At 47.6% G+C, this 18,001-nt stretch overlaps 1 long non-coding RNA gene across 1 annotated transcript; it reads left to right on the top strand.

Moving 5' to 3' along the window:
- The first annotated feature begins 515 nt into the window (after nt 1-515).
- Nucleotides 516-13,494, top strand: LOC112129398 (uncharacterized). Its single transcript, XR_008514746.1, has 3 exons — nt 516-687; nt 1,782-1,853; nt 12,419-13,494. It is a non-coding gene; the product is annotated as an uncharacterized LOC112129398 (long non-coding RNA).
- The last annotated feature ends 4,507 nt before the right edge of the window (nt 13,495-18,001 follow it).

An 18,001-nucleotide genomic window follows, 5' to 3' on the forward strand; every position in this document is an offset into this window, starting at 1 on the left:
TCATAGGAGCTGCAGAATTGAAAGTGGAGTGTGAATGAATGTGTGTGAGTGTGTTGTAGAAGAAGAAAGAATTAAGTGTGGACTTTTAGCATGAAATACTGTTCTTCACATCAGTTTCATTAATTTATATAGTGGATAAATTGTATGCTTACTCAGTAATCCATAGACTCAGCACATTGGATTATTAATCTACCTTACTTTGAGTGTATTTGTGAGAATGTGTATGTATGTGAGTGTGAGAGAGGGTGTGTGTATGTATGTGTGTGTGATATTATATGAGTAGGGAGAGGGAGAGTGTAGGGAGACTTCAGGTCATCCTAGAAACGAATCCTCTAAAACTAATTATGGTAATAGCTAGTGTTCACTGAGCATGTCCTATGCGCTAGGCATGCAGTGAGTGCTCTCCAAATCTTGTCTCCTTTGATCTCAGGGCAGCCAAATGAAGTGAGGGATGGACTATTGTTGTTATTTATTTCAGATGACAGTACTGCTGCTCAGAAAAGGTGACCAAAGTGGCCAACATTGCAATCTGGACCTGGGACTCAAACCCAAATCTGTCTGATTCCTAAACTGAAATCTTCCCACCAGATTCTGCGGCCTCCCACTACCTGAAAAATGGTTTTTCTCTGTCTCCTCACCTAGGAATGGAAATATCACTGAAACTAAAGAAAACGACCCTCCAGTCCAGTGAGTGCAAACTGGGGACTTCAGCTGGATTCACCCCTCAGGTGGCTTCTGTTTGGCCACCACCTTGTTTGGTAAAAATTTGGATTTAATTATCTTCCGGCAGCTTGTCATAGTCTCACCCTTCCACATTTCCATGTACCCCCGAATTCCAATCAGGTATGTTATCTGCCTGGCTACTATAGGTGTTAGAGTTCATGACCAAATGCTAGTCCTAATTCTCAGGTGGCTCTTTGTAAAAGTGAACTGTGACTTCTGCCCTCCTTGATATAGCTCTGCTTTCTGTACATAGATGTTGTCTTTCCCATTATGATGAGGATCATGGTGGTGGTGGTGATAGTGTGACAATGGCAAAACGATGATGATTTTGGTGATGGTGGTGAAAATGATCATGATTATGATGATAGTAGGGTTGGTGATGATGATGGTGACATTAATGATGGTGAGGAGAAGGAGGATGGGGGAATGGTGATGGTAAGGAGGATGATGGTGATAATGGTGACAGTGATGATGGTAAATGATGATCAGGATGGGAGCTCCAGTGGTGCAGTCGGTTCTGCATGCAGTACTTATTTGATGATAAGGATGGTGGCGATAACAGTAAAGATTATGGTAAAGATGGTGATAATGAGGGTGAGGATGTCAGTGATGGTGATGGTGATGGTGATGATGATGATGATGGTGAAGGTGATGGTGGTGATAGTGAAAATGATGACGGTGTTGATGGTGATGTGGTGATGACAGTGATGGTGAGGTGATGATGATGGTGATGGTGCTAATAAGGATTATTGTGGTGATGGTGATGTTGTGTCAGGGCTTAATCACAGAAGTGGAAGCACTGAGAAATACAGAAGAAGGGACTTGTTATAGGTACTAAATGTCACTCATTCATGGGAGCTGGTTAAACTCCCAAGACTTCCATGGAGGGCTGTGGCTGGTGCTGGGCCTGAAGTTCAGCAGGGCAGACGGTCAAGAGGATGGATGTGAAATGAGGGAGAGCAAAGACAAGTCGGCCCCACATCTGCTTCTCACAGCCTCCCATTTTGCTGATCCAGGTCTCCCACATGAAAAGCTGGTGCCTTTCACCCCATTCCTAGATTCTGAAACCTGACGTGGGAAATCCAGGTTGCTGGAGAAGCCACAAACAACTGCCACCCCACACCAGCCAGGTGAGAGAGAAGATCGGTGACAATGTGCGTAAGCTGCAACAACACTTTCCCTGTAGCCACCTTTGGGGCATAAAGAAGGGTCTCCTGTAGCCCCCACTGACCTGGATCCACAGACACAAAAATCTGGGAAATGTAGTTCCAGCTGGCGTAACTATGATGGCAACAGAAATAACAATAATGACAGACATATGCATTTAGGATCTATACCAAGCGCCTCCCATGTATCATTTCATTTAACTCCAATTTCATCCACATAGCTCTGATGGGCTTGTGTGGTTTTCAACTCCATTTTACAAAGCAGTGGTTAAGTGACTTGCCCCAGTTCCCTCAGCTGGAGAATGTCTGAGCTGGGATTCCACCCTGCACACATCTCCACTGTGTAACCCGAAGCTGCTCATCATGTCTGGCCCAAACCAAAGACAACTCTTGGTTATGGTTTTATGTCAGTATAAAGACATGTTTTGAAATTTTAAAACAATTCATGGGACCTTCTTTAGCACCTTCACAGAGCGCTCAAGGTCCTAGGGTACAGTATGGGATGTGTTGATCTAGAATAAAATTGTTCAGACATGAAGGTGTACCACCGAGGTCCTCAGCTGCAGGGAATGTGGTCAGTTAGCCATCTGCCCCTTTTGGGGGCCTATGCCAGCTTCAGAGAGCCACTTAGCCAAAGCCACACCCTTCCTGGGGCAGCCACATCTCATGTCTAAAAGGCGGGAGTGTAAGCACCTTGGCATTTAGTCTAAGGCAGATGCTCTGATGGACAGATAGTTCTTGCTCCAGGCACCCCACCAGACTGGCCAAGGTTCTATCAGATTACGTCAAAGTCTGACTTCTCCCTCTGCCCAATCCTGTTTGTTCTCCCTTTCTTTCACGGGTATTGATCCAAAGAAAAACTTGTACCCCAAACTGTCTTAGAATCGATTCCCAGAGAGCCCAACCTGTGACAGATACAGTGAAGAATTTTGTCCTTTTTCCCCTCAGTTATATAGTCTCGAGGTGGGTGGATCATGGGTACATTTGTTAGACATTCTCCCAAACCCACCTCTGATACCCTCAGTTCTCTGAGTCAGGGCTGTGGGTTGACAATGGAGACGGACAGGAAGAAGGAAGAAAGGAGGGAAGGAAGAGGGAAAAAAGGAGGAGAGAAGAGGAAGGGAGAAAGGGAAAGAGAAGGGAAGAAGCCAGCACCTCCCCAGACCCCACAGTTCCCTCCTGACTGAACACACTACAGGCAATCAATGTATCACTCCTTTTCCCAGCTGAAAAGAAAAATGTCTTAAAGACCAGAAGAAGATCAGGAACACGGAGGTCTTTAATGCGGAGCCTGGCACCCAGGCCCTGTGTGGCAGCAGCAGCTGCTCTTGCCCCATCGTGAGGGATTTTCCAGGCTTATTTCCATTGTTTGATGAAAGCATGTCAGGCCATAACTCTTACATGTACACAACCTCACTCTTCAACCCATACCTTTGTGCAGGTGTTAGGAGAGAGCTCAACCTCCCGTCTTAGGGCCTGACTTCTGGTTTGCTGCTGGGTCAACAAATCCCACTGTGCTTGGTAACAAGGAGACCCTCATCCCTCTCACCAGGTTCATCTTTCCATTGACAGTTCAGCAGAAAAGGCCTTTGGGTTCGACGGCCACCCTCTGAGCTCTCCGCAGCAGGAGGAAAACGTCAGAGAGCCCTTAAGGCCCTGTTTCCTCACCAGAAGGAAGGTGGCTGACACAGCCATGATCACCCCCAATCTGGAGGCTCAGACTAGAGTGGCCCCAAACCCCTGGGGACAAGGCTAGAAAGTGGACGTGGCCACACAGACAGGTAAGGGTCACCTGAGAGGTGAGGTGCAGTCTCGAAGGTGCTGGGCCACACACCCAAATTCCAAGGACAGAGACATCCACATGGATGTCCCACAGATAATCAGGAGGCCTCATGCCCTCTCCCCGGGCAGGGGTGGCAGCTCCTCCGACTTGCCTCTCAGCTCACAGAAGCTGAATCTACCAAGGACATGCATGGCACACGGGCGTGTACACACACACGTCTGACTCACACCTCATCCTCCCTTTCGCTTCAGCTGGGGAAGGAGGTGGAAAGGTGACGTTCAAGACTGGAGGGTAATTTGCCCAAGAATGCAGCGAGCAAACATCTTAAAACACCATGGAGAGCCTCTGAAAACTGATTAGAACCATTTGTGTGGCCAACAAGAATGAGGGCCGCCGACAACTGGAAGCCGGGGACAATATCTGCTCTGTTCTGGCGCATAGCAGATGCCAGCGCGGCTTCTGACTTTATAGCTTTTTCTTGGCCTGTGCGGATGAAGGAGGCTGATTGAAACCGGGCCGGCGCTGGATGGGGAACAGCCTCCCCAAATGTGGCACAGGACCTTGCAGCCAGGCTGTCCTCCTCGCCGGCTCTGGCTCCGCTGGTCACGCACGACAGGCGGGCGGATCTCTCACTCTCTCCTGGGCTCGACGCCGGGCCCCCAGGCCAGGCTGAGAAGCAGAGCCTCGCGGCATCTGTCAGCCTCCAGGGAGCTCACACAGGCCCCAGAAACGGGAGAAAGACACGCGGGTCTCCCACAGCCCCTCCCGAAGCGGGGTCTTGGGAGGGGCCATCCAGGCCGGGGCTAAGCTGCGCGCACTCGCTGTGTGGTCTGCCCTGGGCCCCAGACTTTCCGCCCGTCCACTTCACCGGCGGTGACTCAGGCTTGGGTAAGAAAACACCCGGTTTCCCAGCAGACTGGGACCAAGGGGCCCGGAACCCAGGCGCGGTGTCCCTGGTGCCCACTGAGGGGCTGGCATTTAAGGCGCCTGCCGGCCCCTCGCCCTTTCCTGGGGCCTTTCGGAGAATCCGCGCAGCGCCCGCTTCCCTGCCAGGGGGTGAGGCCCACGGGAGGAAGCTGGAATGCGGACTGGAAAATGAAAATGCCCTGTTAATGAGCAGCCAGAAAAGACGGGAAACGCCAGAGTTTCCAGGAAGGGGCTTTGGAGAGCGGGCGCTCGGGCCCTGGGCCTCAGTGGCCGTGTGCAGAAAATGAGGGCCGATCCCGGTGGCTGAGGCCGGCCCAGGCCACCCAAGGTGTGAGTGGCACAGCTGGGCTCGGACCTCTGACCCCAATTCAGGGCTCCTTCCTCTATGGCGAGCCCACCACCCGCGCAGAGTCCCTGACAGCTTCCCCAAGCCAGGCGGCGGCCCTAGAGAGGCTCCTCTGCTCCCCTAAGGTGAGTGCTCCAGGCAGGCACCATCCCACCTGCTTTTCACTCAGCCACCTGAGGCGGAGCTGACCCTCCAGCATGGATCCCACCGCAGAGCAGAGCACAGATCTGATCCTAACACGGATCTGACCCCCAGCACGGACCTGATTCCCAGAACGGACCTGATCCCTAGCACGGATCTGACCCCCAACACGGACCTGACCCCCAGCACGGACCTGATCCCCAGCACAGATCTGACCCCCAACGCGGACCTGACCCCCCAGCACGGATCTGACCCCCAGCACGGACCTGACCCCCAGCACGGATCTGACCCCCAGCACGGACCTGACCCCCAGCACGGATCTGACCCCCAGCACGGATCTGACCTCCAGGTGTGGACCTAACCCCCAGTATGGACCTGACCCCAGAGCGCAGACCTGACCCCCAGCACGAGTCTGACCCCAGATCATGGACATGCCCCACCCCCGGGCGCGGATTTGACCCCCAAGCGGATCTGACCCAGAGCACAGACCTGACCCCCGAGCTCGGGCCTGATCCCAAGCTTAGATCTGACCCTGAGCATGGACCTGACCCCAGAGCGTGGATCTGACCCACAGCACGCACCTGACCCCTGAGGATGGATCTGACCCTGAGCTCGGATCTGACCCCCAGTCAGAGTGAAGATCTGACCCCCAGTAGGGATCTGACTCCTCAGCACATCCAATTAAGGCTCTGAAAGCTGTGCGGCCCCTTCCTTCCTCCCACAGTGTGTTACATGTTATGTTTCATGCTCAAGGAAGGGTGTGTATGTGTGTCTTTGTGAGAGAGACAGAGATAAAGTTATGTGTGAGAGTGTGCATGAATGTGTGTATGAGTGTGAGAGTGAAGGTGTGAGACTGAGAATGGAATGTGTGTGTGTGTGACAGGGAGTGTGCAAGTGTATGACAGTGACTCTGGACGAATGTGTGCATGCAGACATGTGTTTTGAGGCTGAATGTGTTTTGAGAGTGTGAGTGCATATGTATGTGAGAATATGTGAGTGCATATGACTGCATATGTGTGATTTTGCATGACTGCATGTGTGTGTAAATGTGAGACTGTGCGTGTGAATGTGTGAGTGCATGTGTGTGTGAATGTGAGCTTGTGCGTGTATGAATTCATGTGAGCGCATGTGTGTGAGTGTATGTGAAGACTGCATAAGTGTGTGAGTGCATGTGTGAATTTGTGTGCGCATGTGTGTGAATGTATGTGTGAGTGCATGTGTGTGAATTTGTGTGTGCGTGTGTGTGTGTATGTGTGAGTGCATGTATGTATGTGTAAATGTGAGTGTATGTGCATGTGAAGAATGCATAAGTATGTGTGAGTGCATGTGTGTATGTGTAAATGTGAGTGTATGTGCATGTGAAGAATGCATAAGTATGTGTGAGCGCAGGTGTGTGTGAGAGGGTGAGTGTGAGAGCATATGTGTGTGTGTATGTGTGTCTGTGAGTGAGTGCATGTGTGTGACAGAGTGTATGTGTGAAGAGTGCATGAGTGTGTGAGCACACGTGTGTGAGTGCACGTGTGTGAGGGTGTGTGAGAGCATGTGTGAGTGTATGTGTGAATGTGAGTGCATGTGTATGAGAGTATGTGTGAAGAGTGCATAAGTGTGTGTGAGTGAGTGCATGTGTGTGTGAGAGGGTGAGTGTGTGAGAGCATGTGTATGTGTGATATTTACTGAGCCCCACACCCACTCCCATCCCAGACGGCCACACGCCGCTGTGCTGGGCACTAACAATACAGAGGCCACCAGGTTGTAACTCCCGCCCCAAAGAAGCGACGATCCAGCCGAGGATGCTGAACGCACCTCTAGAATGCAGTGCAATAGAGCACAGACCCATAGTTCCTCGAGGACCGGGACAGAATGTCCTCTCCCTCCTGAAGCTCAGTGCTGAGCACATGACTGATGCTAACATGCATGGTTGGTGGTTGGTGGCTTGTTGTTGGTGGCTGGTTGTTGATGAGCTGATTGATTGGTTGGTTGGTTGGTTGGGTGGGTGGATCATTGTTCATTAGTTGGTTGGTTAGTGATGTTAGTTGGCGGAAAACAAAAACCAGATAAGCCACCACGGTACTCTAAACAGAACATGGACTTTGGGGTCAGAGAGCATGAATCCCACTCCTAACTCTGCCTTTTCCAAGCTCTGTGGTCATGAGAAAGCCCCTTCGCACTGACATTTCCACGCCATAGGTTCCTCATCTGTAAAACAGGGACAATGGTAGCTACTTTGCAGTTAACACACATATAGTGACTAGGACGTTAAGGGCACTCAGCAAATGGCAGACACCGTCACTATTATTCAACATGGAAATGAAGGATTAGATTCTGGAGTGTGTAAGACATCCTTCCTGCAACCCCCAACATGATATCACTCGAGATTCAGCGCACCGTCTCCACATAGGCCCATGAGAAAAAAATAGGAATCACAACCATTGCATAATATGAGCCAGCCTATAACTTACAAAGTGCACAGAACTCTTGAAGGAATTTCAAAGCCCATGGAGCTCAAAGCCCCCTTCCTCTGGCCATTTGGGATTAATGACTAGCCCGAAACACACATATCTCATAGAGAGAAGGTTTGCAAAAGGTCACCAGCTCATGACTTAGAAGCATCCAAAACACTTTGCAGTTTGCAAAGCACTTTCACATATATTATGTCATGTGGCCCTCAGTGTACTCCTAAAAGGTAGACAGGACTCAGTCTCCCCATTTACAGATGAGGAAACTGAGGCTCAGAGAAGCAAAGTTACTCAAATAAGTCACACAGCAGAGTACAAGATACAAGCTGTCTTTCCAATACTGAGACACATGGTCAATGTCTTAAAGCACAAATGGGCTGGGCATGGTGGCTCATGCCTGTAATCCCAGCACTTTGGGAAGCCAAGGTGGGAGGATCTCTTGAGCCCAGGAGTTCAAGACCAGCCCTGGTAACACAGCAAGACCCCATCACTACAAAGAGAAAAAAAAAATTCAGTCAGGCATAGTGATGAGTGCCTGTTATCCCAGCTACTTGGGAAGCTGAGATGGGAGGATCACCTAAGCCTGGGAGGTCGAGGTTGCAGTGAGCCATGACTGCACCACTGCACTCCTGCCTAGGTGACACAGTGAGACTCTGTCTCAAAAAAACAAACAAACAAAAAAAAAACCACAAAACAAAAAACCCTAACAATCTGGAAATTGTTCAGATCAACAAAAAAGCACTAAAGGATACTTGGAGATGTGGCAAAGTAGGAATTCCATTATAAAGTAATAAAAATTAAATTCCTAGTTCATCTCATAGAAAAACAGTAAACTCCAGATACATTAAATAACTAAATATGAAAGGCAAAAAAAAATTAAAATGTGGAGGAAAACACAGGAAATGCCTTTATAAATTTTGAGAAAGATTTCTTAAACAAGAGGTAAAGACAATATCATAAAGGAAAAAACAATACATTTGGAGATTGAGGAGGGTTATGAGGCTGAGTCCCAATAAAGGACTCAATAGTGGCATTTCAGCAGTAAGCAGAGAAAACATCCAGGAGTGGCTGAATTCCTTCAAATCATCCTAGAATGCAATAATATATTCTGTCAAAGTCTTCAGCCTATCAAGAAACACTTATTATCACCATCATCATCACCATCATCATAACCATTACCATAATATAATCTTCACCATCATCATCACCATTGTCACCATCATCATCACCATCACTACCACCACCATCATTATCCACCATCATCCATCATCAACTTCACCACCATCACCATCACCACCACCACCATCATCATCCATTATCATCATCACCCTCAACAGCATCATCGTCATCCATTATCATCATCACCATCACCACCATCATCATCCATCATCATCATCACCACCATCACCATCACCATCACCACCATCATCATCACCATCCATTATCATCATCACCGTCACCATCATCGCCATCCTCACACCTCCACCAACACAACCATCATCACCATCCATTATCATCATCACCATCACCACCACCATCATCCATCATCACCACCACCATCACCATCACCATCACCACCACCATCATCATCATCCATTATCACCCTCACCATCATCATCGCCATCCTCACCACCTCCACCACCACAACCATCATCACCATCCATTATCATCATCACCATCACCACCATCATCATCCATCATCATCATCACCACCATCACCATCACCATCACCACCACCATCATCATCATCATCATCCATTATCATCACCCTCACCATCATCATCGCCATCCTCACCACCTCCACCACCACAACCATCATCACCATCCATTATCATCATCACCATCATCACCACCACCATCATCCATCATCATCACCACCACCATCACCATCACCACCACCACCATCATCACCATCCATTATCATCATCACCGTCACCATCATCGCCATCCTCACACCTCCACCAACACAATCATCATCACCATCCATTATCATCATCATCATCACCACCATCACCATCACCATCACCACCACCATCATCATCATCATCCATTATCATCACCCTCACCATCATCATCGCCATCACCACCTCCACCACAACCATTATCACCATCCATTATCATCATCACCATCATCACCCTCACCATCATCATCACTATCAGCATCATCATTATTTCTAGAAATAGTAGCAACTAACATGTACTGAGCACTTACCATGCACATTTAATCTTATGCACTTTGTCTACATTCACTCATTTATTTCTTACAAGAACCCTCCTAGGCATAGGTAGAATCATTGTTCCCATTTGGTAGAAGCTGAGATCTACAGAGGTTATAAGACCCGCCTCTGGTCCCACCGCTGGAAAATCACGGGTTTGACACCAGGACTGGTGCACACCCACACCCTCTGTCCTCTTTAGGTGCTGGCTTATGCCTGGCATGCTGAGTTCTCTGCCAAATGACTTCAGATCTGCCACCTTAAAGTCCACCCTTTTCACATGTGGGCCCAAATACATTCATCTATACATTTCACAAAAGTTCGTTAAGACCTACTAGATCCTAGGGGTTGTTCAAGACCCCAGAGACCTGGAGTTTGATTTCACATGGCTCATTTAATCGCGTTCTGATGGCAAATACCAGGACAAACTTTTTTTAAGTTTAGAAATGCAAACATGTATTAAATATTTTCTAAGAGGTCCATCATATAAGCATCAATGTGAGGACATTGAGCCTAATGGAAAGTGAAAGATCCATGCTGGAGAAAGTAGGAGTACATAAACCCCACCCCCACCCCAGGTTTGCTGGAGAAAATTGTTTTTGCAGGTGGAAAATGACTGCATTTCAATCAGGATCAAATTCCAAGGGCTTTGCCAGTGCCCACAAGTGCCCACATGGTGTAGAGCTCTGGCTTGGCCAACTTCCTACTCAATAACCTATTTCTACAGGTCTTCGGATATTAAAAAATATATAATACAAGATAAACTCAGCTGAAACCCAAATGAATGGATTCATTCCCATTTTAATGTCGTCTGAGGGTGTTTTATAGCCTGCACTGTGTATCTTTCACACATCTATTTTTAAATACTGCAAACTTAATAACCACGATAAAATATATAAAACCCTTTATGAAATTCCATCTACAAAATTACAGCAAAATCTAGGAGGTAAAAATGTGCAGTCGTTGCTGTTAGACAGTGATGGAGGGAGCGTGAAATGTACTAAGTCAGTCCTCTTTTGAACAAGCTGCATGAATTAATATCTGGGTCTTCTTCCTTACGGTTGCTCCAGTTGTAAACCCATCTTCTTCATGAAATGCAGGAACTTACAAATGAGTGTAAGTCAATCTACAAAAATTCCAAGGACCAGCTCATGTTCTTAAAACCACACTTCTGTAAGAAAGGCCTTAGGCCACCTTTAAAAAAAAAACCAGCTAACACCTAATGCAAGCCAGGTACTGTTCTAACTGATTTATATACAGTAACTCATTTAAGACTCAGCACAGACCTGTTAGGTCGGTGCTGTCATTGTCATTCAATGTCAGATGTGGCCACTGAGGCCCAGAGAGGTTAAGCAAGTTGCCCAAAGACACACAGCAATAGGTGGCAGAGCCAGACTTTGAACCCTAGCCAACTATCTCTGCACTCTGCTCTTAACCATCCTGCTCCCCTGCCTCTTGGGAATGCCTCTGTTATAATAGCAAGGCTGTACTGGACTGTAGGGACTTTGTTACCAGACATAGAGACAATATTATGGCCCCAGTTTCCCCATTAGAATACAATTCCCTCCCTCCGGATGAAGCAGGCAGTGACTCCATCCAATAATTGTGCTACAACCAGCCCATAAAGAACTTTGGTGTGAATTCAAGAAAGATTTTCCTTCTTCAATCTGTCAGAAAAATGGCCACAATATACTTTTTGTTGGAACAAGTCACTTGACTACCATCTGCCAGAAAAGTGTCATAATAAGCATTTCTATCTATATCTGTGATGAGAATGGAGCCCTTGGGGTTGTGCAGTGCACAACCTGAATAATTATACACAATGGCCCTACCCTCCATCCTCAGCCAAGTCAAAACACATGCAGTTTGGACAGTGTCTGTGCAAAACTAGATGACAAAATGACAGTCGAGCAAGGGGCTAAGAGTGTGGTCCCTGGAGTCACACCTCCTACAGTCATTGTCAGGATTCAGCAGGGTAACACAATTCAGTGTTTCTAGAAAGTGCTCAGCAAATGTCAGTTATTGCTCTCATCAGTCCATTCAAACACCCTCTTCCTCTTTCTCCCCCTCAGTGCCACCAGGCAGCATTAGAGAGGATGGACATATTAGAGAGGCTGGACATTTCTTTCCCAGGGGAGGGGGAGGATGTCGCAACCTAGCTCATCAGTTCCTAAAAGACCCTGCTCTCTGCCGAGGTTCCCATTCAAGTTTTCTTACTCATTTTATTAAAACTTCATTCAAATGTCACATCCCCTCTGCCCATTCAGGGGAATGCTGGGTTACTGGTGCATAAAATGACTTGACATCTGCACTGCGTATCTTTTACACACCTATTTTTAAATACTGCAAACTTAATGACCATGATAGAATATATAAAACCCTTTATGAAACCCTTTGACACTTTTCCTCCCTATATACAGTTGGGCATATACATGATCCCACTGATCTTCCAGGCAACCTGCTGTCCTAGGTGCTCTTGTGCCCACTGCACAGATAAGAAATCTGAGGCTCAGACTGGTAAGAAGCCTTGCCCAAAGTCACACATCCTTTAAGAAGCAGAGCTGACAATTTCAACTCTGATGTGTTTGAACTTCACAGCAATCGTTCCTAACCAAAGTGGGTAATTTAGCCAAAATAAAACCATTTTGTAAACTTCACAGGTAAAGCCGACAGCAGCCAAGTCATAGACCCTGAAACATGCAGCAGATGAAGACAGCGGCCCTCATTGGACAAAAACCACATCTGCTTCCCTTTGAAAGAAATGACAAACAGAATAGCTCCTCACCATTCACAGCAACAGAGCCTAGAACTTAAGATGCTCCAAACGTTTTAACACCTTCTCAACTCAACGCACCAATGGAAGGGTCACCATGTATAAAGAAAAACATGTTCTTCCATTTAATGTTTGCCCTTTCAGTAGGACCCCATCACCTTTTTTAAGTAACGGCTTTATTAAGATATAATCTACACCATGCTAGGCCTGTTTGTGGCTATTATCTCATTTAATCCATATCATCATTCCATTGCACTAATTTGAAAACCAAAGCTCAGAGAAGTAAACGTTCTCAGAGCCACACAGTTGCTCCACGGTAGAGGCAGGATTTGAACCTGGATCTGTCCAAGTCCAACCCCAAAGACACTTCCACTACTCCATGTTTCTCGTGCAGTAGATGGCAGCTGCCCTTTATCATTTTATTATGGTATGTTTTAGAGACAGCAAGAGCCTGTACTTTTGTTTGGCTTACAGAAACTCAAATGCATGCAATGTATCACTTCACCCATGCATATCCCTGGGTTGAAAATATGCCCACATCTATGGAACACCTAAGAACAAGCATTACACAAATAAACCTTTTCCCTAAATTTCCCTGTGATTCTTGGAGCTACTGAGACAACACTCCAATATTTCTGTAATTTTTTAAGCCCACAAAGAAAAGTTAGTGTATAACAAAGGCCTTGGTGGTTTTCAGCTGCATCCTAAGCCTCCTCTCATTAAATTTCTTAATAGACTGGCCTCATATCAGAGCCCAGGAGATGATGGTCCACCTAGGAACAGGGGTTCTAATAGTTAACTCTGAAACTGGAAGCAAGCCAGTGACAAGGAGTTGAAACTAAAGAAGACAGGAGACCTCCGTAAATGTCCTTCCAGCACAGACCTGAGGTTCTCAGCAACTGTGGGTAACGCACAAACCATTATTAAAACCAATAAAATACCATTATTTTACAAAAAATTAAATTCAATGCCTTGAAGCCAATTATTTATTCTATAATAAATTAAAGCTAATAACATACTATTAAAACCAAAAAAATCCTTACCTTTGGTGTAATGACAAGACAGGTGGAATACGGTCTAGAGAGACCATCCCAAGGGACAAGGTCATGGAAGGAACCTTGAACACAGCAAAAGTGGAATCCAGAGACGACAAAAAAGGTCTCCACTTAAGTTTGATGGATTAAAAGTGGAGAACTGTGTTAAGAAGGACTCTGAGGCTAGGCCGGGCACGGTGGCTCACGCCTGTAATCCCAGCACTTTGGGAGGCCAAGGCGGGCAGATCACGAGGTCAGGAGATCGAAACCATGCTGGCTAACACGGTGAAATACTAAAAATACAAAAAAAAATGAGTCTGGCATGGTGGCAGGTGCCTGTAGTCCCAGCTACTCGGGAGGCTGAGGCAGGAGAATGGCGTGAACCTGGGAGGCGGAGCTTGCAGTGAGCCGAGACTGCGCCACTGCACTCCAGCCTGGGAGACAGAGCGAGACTCCATATCAATAAATAAATAAATAAATAAAAGAAGGACTCTGAGGCTAAATCTAAGGTCAGTGGGACAGAGTTCTGAGATCAGTCAGCCATGTCTGCTGTGGTTAAAGGTTGGGGAACTTGGATTATACAGACGAGGTCAACTCTCCCACAAGAACAGCATATGATCATCCCCCCCCAGAACTGTGAGGTTATTTTCCTTATAAAAATCTCCAAAAAGTGAGACCTTCAGTAACATATTCCAGGCATTAGCCATTCCCAACAGGAAATGTTCTCTAAACAGGTTTAGTTCTTGTGGACTTTCCAGGAAAAGTCCAAATTCCATCCTTCCCAACTCCAGACCTGGGACCCTAATGGAACAGGAGGTTTCCATTTTCTCAGGCCTCTGACATTTCCAAACAGGACACAAAGATGAGCAGTCTTTAAAGAATGTTTCACGTTCATACAAAAAGGCAGACTTTCCCATCTGCCTGGAGGCTGCTTTTGAACCACAGCCATGGGAATCGCAGAGTGCCTTTGGACATTCCGATGAGCTGCCCTGACAGACCGGCTTCGCCCCAGTGAGGGAGGAGTGCCAGAGTCGCTTTGCAGAGGCCGCAGCCCCCCCAGTAGCTCTGCTCCCCTCTCGGCCACCCCCAGGGCCTCCTGCTCTGCCTGGAGGTGGTGCGGCCTCAAAGGCCCACATCTGCTGCCCTGGCCCTGGAGATGTGTGTTCCCCATTGCCAAGGCCTGCGGTGCCAGCCCCACGTCGCAAGCCGGATTGTGGTGGTCTGCCTGTGTTTGTTGAAACTGGGCTGGGAGAAAGGGCCTCACCGTCAAGATTCCCTGGAATGTGCACCCGAGTGCTAAGGAGACGGCTCAGTCAGCAAGCTCAGGAAATGGAGCCGAAGGCTGGGCCGGGGCCCAGATCTGGGCCAGCACGCAGGCTGCCTGGAACAGGCCGTCAGGGAGGGAGAGCCAAGGGACTGCCAGGACAGAGGTTGTTTTTGTGTTGACGTCGTCCTACTCTCTCTCAGTTTGCAGCTTGGGGCTTTCATTACCTTGACCAAGTAGAAAATCAAGTCAAAAGAGTTGATTTTCCTATTTGACACCTAGGGCTTTTTCCAAAAGGAAAACTGAATGGTGCAGAATTTCTGGAGGCTGGTAGCATATTCTCTTTTGTTCCCAAAGTGCAATGTCTAAACCCCTGTCTTAAAATAACAATAGCAACACGAGTAGGAATGAAAGACGTTCCCATTACTTGAGCAGCTACTATACAGAGAGACTGCCCTGCAGGTGATATTCAAAATACTCAACAACCACAGGCAGTAGCAGATCAGAACTTACTGGAACTGGTCTCAGCAGCCCTCTCCCCAGCTATGCCAGGCGTTACCCTCTTAGTTGCTGGATTATGAGGACATCTGGAGGGCAGATACTGGGGGATGGCTGCTGCAAAAGGAAGGCCCAGGGCCTCAGGGCAGAGGTTATTTTCAAACAAGTGTGGCAAAATCCAATCTTTCAGCCACACTCATGGTACGATGCCTTGCATCTGAGTGTCTGCCCCAGGGTAAAGCACCTGGGCAAGGTGATCACCAAACACCCCCAAATGACTCCACCCACCCTGTACATAGGAGCCCCTGGCCACCCATCGAAAGCTGAGCTTGCACCCCTGCCCTTGACCCTGGGCTGGGCCTGCTTGGCCAATGGAACACAGAGGAAGCGACCTTTGGGTCTTCCACGGCAGGTATTAAAAGGACCTGGCAGTGTTGCTTCCTCTCTCTTGGAGAGTCAGGCAAGAAATCCAGGTCATCCCATTAAAGGCAACAGCCACATGGATTATCCCTAGAGAGAAAGGCCACTCCTGCCACAGCCACAGCCACCACCTCACAGCAATCTCATGAGAGACCCCGAGACAGACAGTGGAAGAACCACCAGCCAAGCCCCACTGGCTCACAGAATCACAAGACACAATTAAAGGTTGTCGTTATAAGCCTTTGTGTTTTGGGATGGCTTGTCACCCAGCACAGAGGGCCAGACAGCACCTGACATATGTCCCCTTCTTTATCATCACAACTGTGAGGCGGACATCATGATACCCATTTTACAGACCCCAAATAACGATGTTGTCCAAAACCACACTAAATACTCAAGACCAGCCTAACCAGTACCCTGGACCCCTAAAACATCCTAATTTACAGACAAACCCACAAGTTCCCTCAGACCCTCACTGTCAGACCCCCCACTCTTTATCAGATCTTCAGAAAGCACCGGCTGTGTCTCAGGATTTCTGCGTGTGGTCTTGTCAACCTTCTCCTTCTGCCTATTAGGGCTTCTTGGACCCATGTGAGCTGGCCCCGAATTGTCAGAAGAACTGAGGAACCCACTGCTGTTGCCCAGTGTAGCCTCTGCTATCAATGCCTCCAGCCCTTGGGGAGCGTCACTCTGCTCACCCCCCTGGGCCTCCTCCCAGCAAAGCTCTTCCTGCCCCCACCATGTGCCAATTCTGGGCACGTTCAGCTCCTGGGAGGCTTCTCAAGATGACATTGCCGTTTCTGGACCTCCACCCAGCCCAAGTGGAAGAGCAGCCATGCAGTCAGCCGAGCCCATTCTTCACGCCTTACAGATGCACTCCACACTCTGCAGGCCTCTGAGAAACCAAGGCATTGTATAATACAGGAGCTTTATTCCTGTCAGTGCTAATGGAATTGGGGTGGGGGAAATGCTCATTTTTTTCTGCTGCGAAGTACTTTTCCATATTTCTCTGTCTTTGTTATGAAATCTCCCCAGTGATATTAGCTAATTATTCAAAATAAAATTTCCCACTCCAACTGAATTCCTCCCACCAGAGGGTCAAGTGTTTTTATTCCTGCTGTGCAGTGGTTGGTCGCTGGCCCAGCTCTCTCCTCGGCCCTCATCAGGGTGATGGATGCCCAGCGTGAACAATGACAGGCCGGAGACAAGGAGGGGAGCGTGCACGCCCCCATCCATCCTGTTTCTGCTGGCTCCATTCCCCTGCCTCCCTGTCCTTGCCCTTCAAGACTCTGCTCAGCTTCCCCTTCTTCCAGGAAGCCCTCGGGGAGCTCTCTCCCATCTCCATCCAATGAAGATACCTTAAGATACCACTCATATAACCCTAACCTCCTGTCTCTAATCTAATCTTTCTAAGTTTTGTTTTCTCAGCTATTTCCTAGCTCCAAAATCCCATACCTCGTGTTTTTCTTGTAGACAATATCAGCGTCATCACAACTCAGTGCCTGCCCTGTGTTCAGACACTTGGCCCTGTGCTTCATGTGGGTTGCCTCATTTCATAAGAGATACGACGATGTCCCCAGTCTGCAGAAGATGAGGCTCCAAAAAGGTGAGCCACAAGGTGTAGCTGGGTTGTGAGCTCAGGCAGCCCAAGTTCAGAGCCTGTGTCACTAACTATATTAGTAATTAACCTATGGCCTCAATTGAGCATCACAAATGAGAAGGAGAAACAGTGAAAGAGCACATGTGATTGCAAATGGGCAATAAAGAAAAAGATAATGGTTTGGTGGTAACACTGAACACTGGACAAGATATACAAAGACAGACCCTCTACTGCACTGCTTGTGGTGGTCACCATTTATACAAACATCCTAGTATTTGCTTGGATGGCATAGTACAGGTATCCTAAAATTAGCCCAAAGGTTTTACTCAATAATTCCTGCTGCGAAATAGCCCCTAAGGAAATGAGCACAATGTGGATAAAGATTTATACACAAGGCTGTTCTTGCAGCGTAACTTCCAATAGCAAATACTTGGAAACAATCTCAATGAACAGCAATAGGTATGACATGTGGAAATCTGGCTGGTGTTTACTTTCTTCTTTCCCTTTCTGTATTTTCCAAATTCCTTCAAAATGCATGTACTTCTTACATGATCAGAAGAAAACTCAACCATATTTTTAAGGCTGGGCAGGGACATAGCCCATTTCATTAGCATCAGAGAGGACAATTTTATGGAGGACATTCTAGCAGCACAT

This window comes from Pongo abelii, chromosome 18, assembly GCF_028885655.2.
Source record: "Pongo abelii isolate AG06213 chromosome 18, NHGRI_mPonAbe1-v2.0_pri, whole genome shotgun sequence".
NCBI lineage: Eukaryota > Metazoa > Chordata > Mammalia > Primates > Hominidae > Pongo > Pongo abelii.